The sequence below is a fragment of the Primulina eburnea genome, chromosome 13, assembly GCF_022965805.1.
Source record: "Primulina eburnea isolate SZY01 chromosome 13, ASM2296580v1, whole genome shotgun sequence".
NCBI classification, from domain to species: domain Eukaryota; kingdom Viridiplantae; phylum Streptophyta; class Magnoliopsida; order Lamiales; family Gesneriaceae; genus Primulina; species Primulina eburnea.
The window spans coordinates 16107284-16117714 of record NC_133113.1 but is presented as its reverse complement, the minus strand read 5'-3'; positions in this window follow the sequence as shown (position 1 = coordinate 16117714).

Sequence of the window (10431 nt, the reverse complement as noted above, 5' to 3'; positions counted from 1 at the left end):
GATAAGCGAATTTCGGGGACAAAATTCAAATTAAGGGGGATAGATTGTGATGTCCCGAAAATTTGTAGTCCGCATGAACCACGTGCGTGCAAGTTATTAAATTCCTCATGTATTTTATTAAATGGTTTTTATGCATGTTTATTTCATTAATTAGTGTTTTAATTCACGATCTATGAAAAATGCATTATTTTAAATTATTCATGGGTATGTGATGCACGTTAAAATATTTTTCGAGTTTCATGTTTCAGGCGTTCATTCGAGGCGAGATTGAGGAAAAGACCGGTGACGAATTGGCAATTTAAAATGCGGTATTTTATTTTAAGTTAGGAATGGGGCAATTTAAATGATTTGTTTAGTTTTAGCATTTTTAAGCCTAAATCATTTAGTTAGTAATTTTAAGAGTTTAAAACTTTTAAAATTAGCATTTTGTGTGTTATTTTAATTGAAGAGTTTATTTTTAAGTTTAGTAGTGGGGAATCTTAAGTTTCTAAAATGATTATTGAAACTTTGTTTGGGGATTAAGTGAGTAGATTAGTATTATTTTTATACTTAATTATTTAATTAAACCATTCTTTAATCCCAAATTAATTATTAAGAAAAAACCTTTCCCCCAAATTTATTCAACTCACGCTACACACACACACTACACGTTTCTACACACTTTTACACACACCTAGAGCCGTAAAACACACACACTTCATTCTATCCTTTTTATATTAAAAATTTTGAGAGAAAATATTAGGGTTCTTGAGCACATAGCAGCCGCCCCCTCCCTCTGAAATTCCAGCAAGGTTTTGTTGTGTTTTCTTCAAATATTTTAGCGCCACAATCGTTCCGGATCAACCTCGCTTCCATCTCCGCTTCGGTGACGCCGTTTGGGTAACGTTTGATATCATAAGGCACGTATATTCTGTTCTTGCTGTGTCGATCAAGTCATTTTATGCGTTGCGTTGATTTTTATGCGTAAAATTTATGTATCATGTTAGTAGTTTGAGCGGATTATAGATCGGATCAATTTCGAGGGTAAAATTTTAGATCTAAAACTCGTTTTTGCTGTCTTTTCAAATACTGCGATTTTTCTGTTCATATTTTGAGAAAACTTTAAACTAAAAAAACGTAGAACTTTTCGATACCTTCGATTTGATATAAAGTACGAAATTTTTGGACGAAAAATGAGAGAGTTATGATATTTTTCGTGTGACTGCTCAAACTGAAATTTTAAGAAAAGTTTGGTATCATTGTATTTTTTGAAGTTTTATGTTGCAGGCTTCGTTGGAAATCGACGGGCGATCGTTGCTGCGTATGAGTATGTTAGTATTGAGGCTTGTTGTACTTTTCAAGGTTTTGTTGGACGTCGTTAGGCGTTTGAATTAGTTGAAAGTCGTAGGAACTCGATTGATGTCAATTGCTAATTAGCGTTGTATTGGGTAGTATGGTGGACGTCGTATCTTGAAGTGTTTATATAAGTTTTATGCAATGTTATGGTGTCCTTAAGGTGTTGAATCATAGTGTTCAAGTGTCAATTTGGGTGTGTAGGCATGTGCATAAGTTTTCTCGCAGGTTTCTTCGTACAGTGTGCAGACGGACCCCCACACGGACCCGAGCACGGGGTCCGTGCCTTTGTTCTTCAATTAGTGCGCTTAGGCAGTAGGCCCACGGACCTCAACCCGGACCCTCACACGGGGTCCGTGTCCTTTCCTTTTCGAGACACTTGACATGCAGTACCTACACGGACCCCATCCGGACCCAAGCACGGGGTCCGTGCCCCTTCCGTTTTTCGACACATTCTAGGCAGTACGTACACGGACCCTCGCCCAGACCCAAGCACGGGGTCCGTGTACCCTTGTTTTTGAGAAATATTTGTAAGCTCATTTTAAGTTTGATGTTATGGGTTAGTGCAAGGATTATTAAGGGCATGTCGTGGGAAATTGTAGAAGGTTCTAAGATATGATTGAGCTTGAGAGTAAGCATGAGTTTTCTACGTCTAAGTAATGCAAGTTAAGTATGAAAGTCACGTTAGTATGTTGCAGCAACGGCCCCAGTTGAAGTCCAACGAATCCCTCAACGCCAAGTAAGTATGTATGACGTGCAAGAAAATATTTTAAGTTTTTGATGTATGCTAAATGTCTTGTGACCAAAAGTGAATGGGTTTGGAAGTCGGTGAACGTGGCCGAGGACCTCTCCACCCCGTTAAATTATGAACGGGTTTGAAGTTAGGATTGGAAAGCGTTAAATTATGAACGGGGACCAATCCGCCCGTTAAATTATGAACGGGTTAGATCATGGTTGGAAAGCGTTAAATTATGAATGGGGACCAACCAGCCCGTTAAATTATGAACGGGGATCTTATGTATGTGGCAGTGGATACGTCCCTGTCAGCCCAGTACTGTGGTATAGTCTGATCAGGCTCTTTTATGTTATGGGTCACTTGCTTTGAAACATCCTCTACGCAAAATGATGAAGTTATGTATGTTCAAGTATGTTCAAGTATGCAGCATGTTTATGAAAAGTTTAAGTTATGGCACGTCGAAGTATGTATGTACGTATGTTCAAGTTTTAATACGCAAGTTCAAATTCAAGTTATGTATGTCCTATTTTAAAGTTGAATGTGATTTTATTATGTAGTACTCGTTATTCCAGTTTATACGTGTTGAGTCTTTAGACTCACTAGACTTGATCGATGCAGGTGACTATGTTGAGGAGACAGGAGGTGGTGACCAAGGGGCAGGCTTGGACTGAGTGGCAGGCTAGACCCGAGGACCGCAATGTTTACGTTTTATGCGAAGTTTAGAAATACTCTGATTTTTAAATATCTGGATGCGAAATATTTTGAGACAGTTTCTTTTAGCAAAATTTTTGTTGAGTGACGACCGTATGAATGTTTACATTCAAGAAAATTTTTAATTTTTCCGCAAATGTTGAGTATGAAAAGTACGGTTCGTTACAGTTGGTATCAGAGCGGTGTTCTTGTAAAGGGTTACGCCTACTGCCAGTCGCAAGAAGCTCACGAAGTCACACCTCAAGTCTGTAAGTTTTATGATTTTAAATTATTTCATGTATTAAGCATTCAAGTCATGATTTCAGCATGTGCATGTTTTAATGCAATCACCTGTATGTTTATATGACATACGTTTTGGAGTACGGGTTTGCATGTCGTTATGAGTTGAGAATGGATCTTTAAAATTTTTATGCATGTTACGACATGAAATGAAAAACTATTTAATTTTCTTGCACGCTGGTGTGGTGGAATTGGACATGAGTAAGAATTTTGCTTTTGGGCGTTAGAAAAAGTTGTAAATGATTTTTCTATATTAATTTTTGGATAGTAGTACTGATGTTAGACTAGTGAGTCATAAGTTAAATTTGACAATTACGAATGCTTTTGGGACTTGTAGATTTTCTAAGAAATTACAAATGGTTCGTGGTTGCTAGCTTAATTAATTTTTGAAGATTTCATGTAAGGATTAATGATTCGAAGACTACGACGATCTTTGGAAGTATAAGACGAAGAATTTATTTAAAGTGTATGTTCTATCTAGATATATTTAAGGATTGAATTACATGAATTGAGAATTTTAAGGACCCAAGTGTAAAGCAATATTCTAAGGGATTATGTTCAAATTTACCAAATTTTGGGGATTTAATTTTGAGTGCAAAGAATTTTAAGGTTAATGAGGTTAAGTCGAAAAAATTTATGGGTACGAAGATGCAAATTTCAAAGAGTTGTAGGGCCAAAAATATAAATTGTGGGAACTTTAAGGACCAAATTGCAAATTTCGAAATTTTTGAGGATTTAGTTCGAACTTTTAAGGAACACTTGAGTAAGATCAGTAGCTTTTCGAGGTTATGGAATTGATTTTGGGTTTAATAAGCTTAAAATTATTGAACTTTGTGTTACGAGAAATCTATAAAATGGAATTAGGAACGCCAACAACTTATGGGTAAATGTGGAATTTCCGAAATTTAGGACAAACTGGATAATTTTGAGGAAATAATGAATTAATGCTACAATTTTAAGGAATTTGGGGAACTAGTTTAGCAGTAAGTGAGAATTGAATGGTTTAAATGATAAGAATTTTCGATGATTTAAGCTCGGAGGGATCATTAGAACCTTGAAGTATCTGGGTTTTAATATTATAAGAAATGGTAATCAAGTGGATTGTAAGATGAATCGACATTTGGCTCGAAAAGTTAAGCGCCATTGAATTAATGATGCTGCAAATTTAAAATTCAGGGTGATAACGATTTGAGGTAAAGTTGATCGTTTAGCTAAGTTATAAGAGTAGACATTGAGTTAGCGAAAAATTTTTTTGGGAACTTAAGTCGATGTGTCATAAGTTTTAGTCATGATTGTAACAGTTAAGCTTGTACCTTTGTTGGAATTTGATTTTCTAGAAGGTTGGGTATGGTTGATGATTAGGTTATTTAATAGACGACGCATGTAAGAATTGAGGTAGACATCTTGTCTTGGGAATTTTTGTAGGTTATTAAGAAACTTGAGAATAAGTGAATATGTGTGTTGGAATTATGTTATCCAAAACTATTTGGACTGCGTAAGGTTGAATTTCAAATTTATGGGATATTTGCTCATACGGAATTTTTGGGTGAAATAAAAACAAAGGGAATTAGTGGTGTTCAACATAAGTTATCAATAAATGAATATTAAGATTTTTATTGAGTAAGAAATCTAAAAGCTTGATATGGGGATTCTAGAATTCTATGGGTTATAAGTGGAGTTGATTTATTAGAGTTAGTCCGTTATTAATGAAGGAAGCTTATTAAGTTTTATACGCTAGAACTAATTGAGTATTGGGGATACGTCTAAGTGGGACATTCGTTCCAATGAGGAAGGCTCAAGTGTCTTAAGCTTTAACTATATTGTAATCGTGAAGAAAATAGTTTAAGCTTGTGATTGATCCTAGAAAGTTTTTATTTTTTTAGGAGAGGATCGATATTATATAATTTGGGGTTTTACGGATTTATGTTACTCGAAATTAAAGGTTGGCAACAATTTTTTTTTATTTGGGACGTACTCGTAAATAGTTAAGTTATGTAAGTTTGTATCGTAAGGTAAATATTCGATTCAAGGATTGTAGGCCAATATTATTATGGGGATTAAGATAAGATTTAACTTTTAAGTGTATTGCTGAGGATGAAAGTTGATCAGTAACCGTTGGGGCTAAGATCTCTAAAGTTGAACTGCATAAATGCTAATATAATAGGTCGTTGACATTACAGGCATAGTATAAAGAAGGTGAGATACGATAAGTTTGAACCTCCATTTCTAATATTAGGAACGACGAGAAAAGTCAGAATTCGAGGTCGTAGTAAAGTAAAGTTAAGTTACCATAAGTCGTTTTAAGTTGTGATTCCCAAACGAGGTTTTTGGTAGGCAATTTAATTAGGATTGAAGAGACTTAAGGACAACATAATACTTAATTTTATTTAGAGTAGCGCAGCAGTAGCGTGGATCGTTGGGATACTAGAATTAAGAATCTAACTTTTGGATTATCGAGGATAAGCGAATTTCGGGGACGAAATTCAAATTAAGGGGGATAGATTGTGATGTCCCGAAAATTTGTAGTCCGCATGAACCACGTGCGTGCAAGTTATTAAATTCCTCATGTATTTTATTAAATGGTTTTTATGCATGTTTATTTCATTAATTAGTGTTTTAATTCATGATCTATGAAAAATGCATTATTTTAAATTATTCATGGGTATGTGATGCACGTTAAAATATTTTCCGAGTTTCATGTTTCAGGCGTTCATTCGAGGCGAGATTGAGGAAAAGACCGGTGACGAATTGGCAATTTAAAATGCGGTATTTTATTTTAAGTTAGGAATGGGGCAATTTAAATGATTTGTTTAGTTTTAGCATTTTTAAGCCTAAATCATTTAGTTAGTAATTTTAAGAGTTTAAAACTTTTAAAATTAGCATTTTGTGTGTTATTTTAATTGAGGAGTTTATTTTTAAGTTTAGTAGTGGGGAATCTTAAGTTTCTAAAATGATTATTGAAACTTTGTTTGGGGATTAAGTGAGTAGATTAGTATTATTTTTATACTTAATTATTTAATTAAACCATTCTTTAATCCCAAATTAATTATTAAGCAAAAACCTTTCCCCCAAATTTATTCAACTCACGCTACACACACACACTACACGTTTCTACACACTTTTACACACACCTAGAGCCGTAAAACACACACACTTCATTCTATCCTTTTTATCTTAAAAATTTTGAGAGAAAATATTAGGGTTCTTGAGCACATAGCAGCCGCCCCCTCCCTCTGAAATTCCAGCAAGGTTTTGTTGTGTTTTCTTCAAAGATTTTAGCGCCACAATCGTTCCGGATCAACCTCGCTTCCATCTCCGCTTCGGTGACGCCGTTTGGGTAACGTTTGATATCATAAGGCACGTATATTCTGTTCTTGCTGTGTCGATCAAGTCATTTTATGCGGTGCGTTGATTTTTATGCGTAAAAGTTATGTATCATGTTAGTAGTTTGAGCGGATTATAGATCGGATCAATTTCGAGGGTAAAATTTTAGATCTAAAACTCGTTTTTGCTGTCTTTTCAAATACTGCGATTTTTCTGTTCATATTTTGAGAAATCTTTAAACTACAAAAACGTAGAACTTTTCGATACCTTCGATTTGATATAAAGTACGAAATTTTTGGACGAAAAATGAGAGAGTTATGATATTTTTCGTGTGACTGCTCAAACTGAAATTTTAAGAAAAGTTTGGTATCATTGTATTTTTTGAAGTTTTATGTTGCAGGCTTCGTTGGAAATCGACGGGCGATCGTTGCTGCGTATGAGTATGTTAGTATTGAGGCTTGTTGTACTTTTCAAGGTTTTGTTGGACGTCGTTAGGCGTTTGAATTAGTTGAAAATCGTAGGAACTCGATTGATGTCAATTGCTAATTAGCGTTGTATTGGGTAGTATGGTGGACGTCGTATCTTGAAGTGTTTATATAAGTTTTATGCAATGTTATGGTGTCCTTAAGGTGTTGAATCATAGTGTTCAAGTGTCAATTTGGGTGTGTAGGCATGTGCATAAGTTTTCTCGCAGGTTTCTTCGTACAGTGTGCAGACGAACCCCCACACGGACCCGAGCACGGGGTCCGTGCCTTTGTTCTTCAATTAGTGCGCTTAGGCAGTAGGCCCACGGACCTCAACCCGGACCCTCACACGGGGTCCGTGTCCTTTCCTTTTCGAGACACTTGACATGCAGTACCTACACGGACCCCATCCGGACACAAGCACAGGGTCCGTGCCCCTTCCGTTTTCCGACACATTCTAGGCAGTACGTACACGGACCCTCTCCCAGACCCAAGCACGGGGTCCGTGTACCCTTTTTTTTGGGAAATATTTGTAAGCTCATTTTAAGTTTGATGTTATGGGTTAGTGCAAGGATTATTAAGGGCATTTCGTGGGAAATTGTAGAAGGTCCTAAGATATGATTGAGCTTGAGAGTAAGCATGAGTTTTCTACGTGTAAGTAATGCAAGTTAAGTATGAAAGTCACGTTAGTATGTTGCAGCAACGGCCCCAGTTGAAGTCCAACGAATCCCTCAACGCCAAGTAAGTATGTATGACGTGCAAGAAAATATTTTAAGTTTTTGAGGTATGCTAAATGTCTTGTGACCAAAAGTGAATGGGTTTGGAAGTCGGTGAACGTGGCCGAGGACCTCTCCACCCCGTTAAATTATGAACGGGTTTGAAGTTAGGATTGGAAAGCGTTAAATTATGAACGGGGACCAATCCGCCCGTTAAATTATGAACGGGTTAGATCATGGTTGGAAAGCGTTAAATTATGAACGGGGACCAACCAGCCCGTTAAATTATGAACGGGGATCTTATGTATGTGGCAGTGGATACGTCCCTGTCAGCCCAGTACTGTGGTATAGTCTGATCAGGCTCTTTTATGTTATGGGTCACTTGCTTTGAAACATCCTCTACGCAAAATGATGAAGTTATGTATGTTCAAGTATGTTCAAGTATGCAGCATGTTTATGAAAAGTTTAAGTTATGGCACGTCGAAGTATGTATGTACGTATGTTCAAGTTTTAATACGCAAGTTCAAGTTCAAGTTATGTATGTCCTATTTTAAAGTTGAATGTGATTTTATTATGTAGTACTCGTTATTCCAGTTTATATGTGTTGAGTCTTTAGACTCACTAGACTTGATCGATGCAGGTGACTATGTTGAGGAGACAGGAGGTGGTGACCAAGGGGCAGGCTTGGACTGAGTGGCAGGCTAGACCCGAGGACCGCAATGTTTACGTTTTATGCGAAGTTTAGAAATACTCTGATTTTTAAATATCTGGATGCGAAATATTTTGAGACAGTTTCTTTTAGCAAAATTTTTGTTGAGTGACGACCGTATGAATGTTTACATTCAAGAAAATTTTTAATTTTTCCGCAAATGTTGAGTATGAAAAGTACGGTTCGTTACACCCTCCCCTTGGAACATGAAAGCCGAACCCTCAAGCTTCATGATAGCAGAAATCGTTAATTTTCTGTGCAGCTTGTGATGCAGCGTTTTAAGTGGGTTTAGGACCTTTTAAATTCGTTTAAAACATATCTTGGTCAAGTCCTAACATCATGGCAGCCCCTTACAACATAAAACGTGACTTTAAATCCTGGAAACATGAGTTTACCACTTGTTCATGCCATAAATCCGAAAATTCAGAAAATAAATTCATGCTCTTCATGCTTACACTAATTAAAACAATATTATGATATGATGGATGAGAAAAGGAGATGTATGGCATGCTTTTGCGTTTTGTACGCACGAAATAACATTGACGACGAAGAACGGAGTGAAACCCTCGGCTTGAACTAGCTTGAACCTTACGAAAATTTTTTCCACTTGTGATGTATGTGTGCCGTGGGGTCTTTGAGAGTTGTGGGGAGAGTTTCAGAATTTTTGAAGTGTGTGGCCGTGTGGTTTGATGCAAGGTGTAGGGTTTTAGGTGCTTTAAAATAATATAAATACACAAATTAAATTACTAACTAGGCTTTAGGCATATTAAGCTTTTAAATTAAGCATATTAGTTTTAATTAGGATTTTATAAAATATTAAAAAAGTTTTTGTTTAAATAAATGTGTGAATTTATTAGCCGGGTTGCCAAAAAGCTCGTATTTTAGTTGAAAAACCAGCATCGATAAAATTTACGTCTCGTCGTATAAATTCACCTTAAAACTCCTTATTTTCAAAAATATGAAAATCCATCAACCATATTTTAAATAATTAAAAATAATTATTTAACAGAACATTTTACATTTTTCATCCCTCGGTCTCCGTTCCTCGATCGCAACTTGAATATCCCTTAAAAATACAATTTTATGCATGATGATAAAAATATCATTTAACATATAAGCATGTATGTCACATAATCGATTTGCAATTAAAATCAATTAATTACTCATTTTCATATTTCCTAAATTTGCATGGAGTTGGATTATGTCATCTTAATTTTGGACATTACAATCCTCCCCCCCTTAAATAAAATTTCGTCCTCGAAATTAGAACTCACCGAACAAGTCTGGGTAGCGACTATTCAAGTCTCTCTCGTTTTCCCAAGTAGCTTCCTCTTCCGAGTGATTCAGCCACTTGACATTGACCATCGGAATGACTTTGTTTCGCAATCGCTTTTCTTGCCTTGCCAGGATCTGGACAGGTCTTCTTCATAAGTCATATTTGGATTCAACTGAAGTGGTTCATAATTAATCACATGTGACGGATTCGACATGTAATTCTGCAGCATTGAGACATGGAACACATTGTGAACTCCAGAAAGTGTTGGTGGCAATGCCACTCTATAAGCTAGTTTCCTAATCCTCTCCAAAATCTCAAATGGACCAATGAATCTAAGACTAAGCTTGCCTTTCCTGCCAAAGCGCATGACACCCTTCATGGGTGCTATTTTCACAAACACATGGTCGCCCAGTGCAAACTCTAAGTCCCTTCGTCTTTTATCCGCATAACTCTTTTGTCGGCTTTGTGCAGTTTTCATCCTCTCCCGAATTTTGACCCCAAGCTCGGCAGTCTCTTCAATCACATCCGGACCAATATCTCTTATTTCCCCAACCTCGTCCCAATGAATAGGAGATCTACATTTCCTTCCATAAAGTGCCTCAAAAGGAGCCATCCCGATTGATGATTGAAAACTATTATTGTAAGTGAACTCCACTAGAGGTAACTTTGGTTCCCAACTGCCTTGGAAATCAATAACACATGCCCGCAGTAGATCTTCCAAAATCTGTATAACTCTTTCCGACTGACCATCGGTTTGAGGATGGAATGTTGTGCTGAATAATAACTTGGTCCTCATCGCTGCATGTAGATTTTCCAAAAAGATGACATGAATCTCAGATCTCTGTCAGAAACAATCGATACGGGAATCCCATGCAGATGAACTA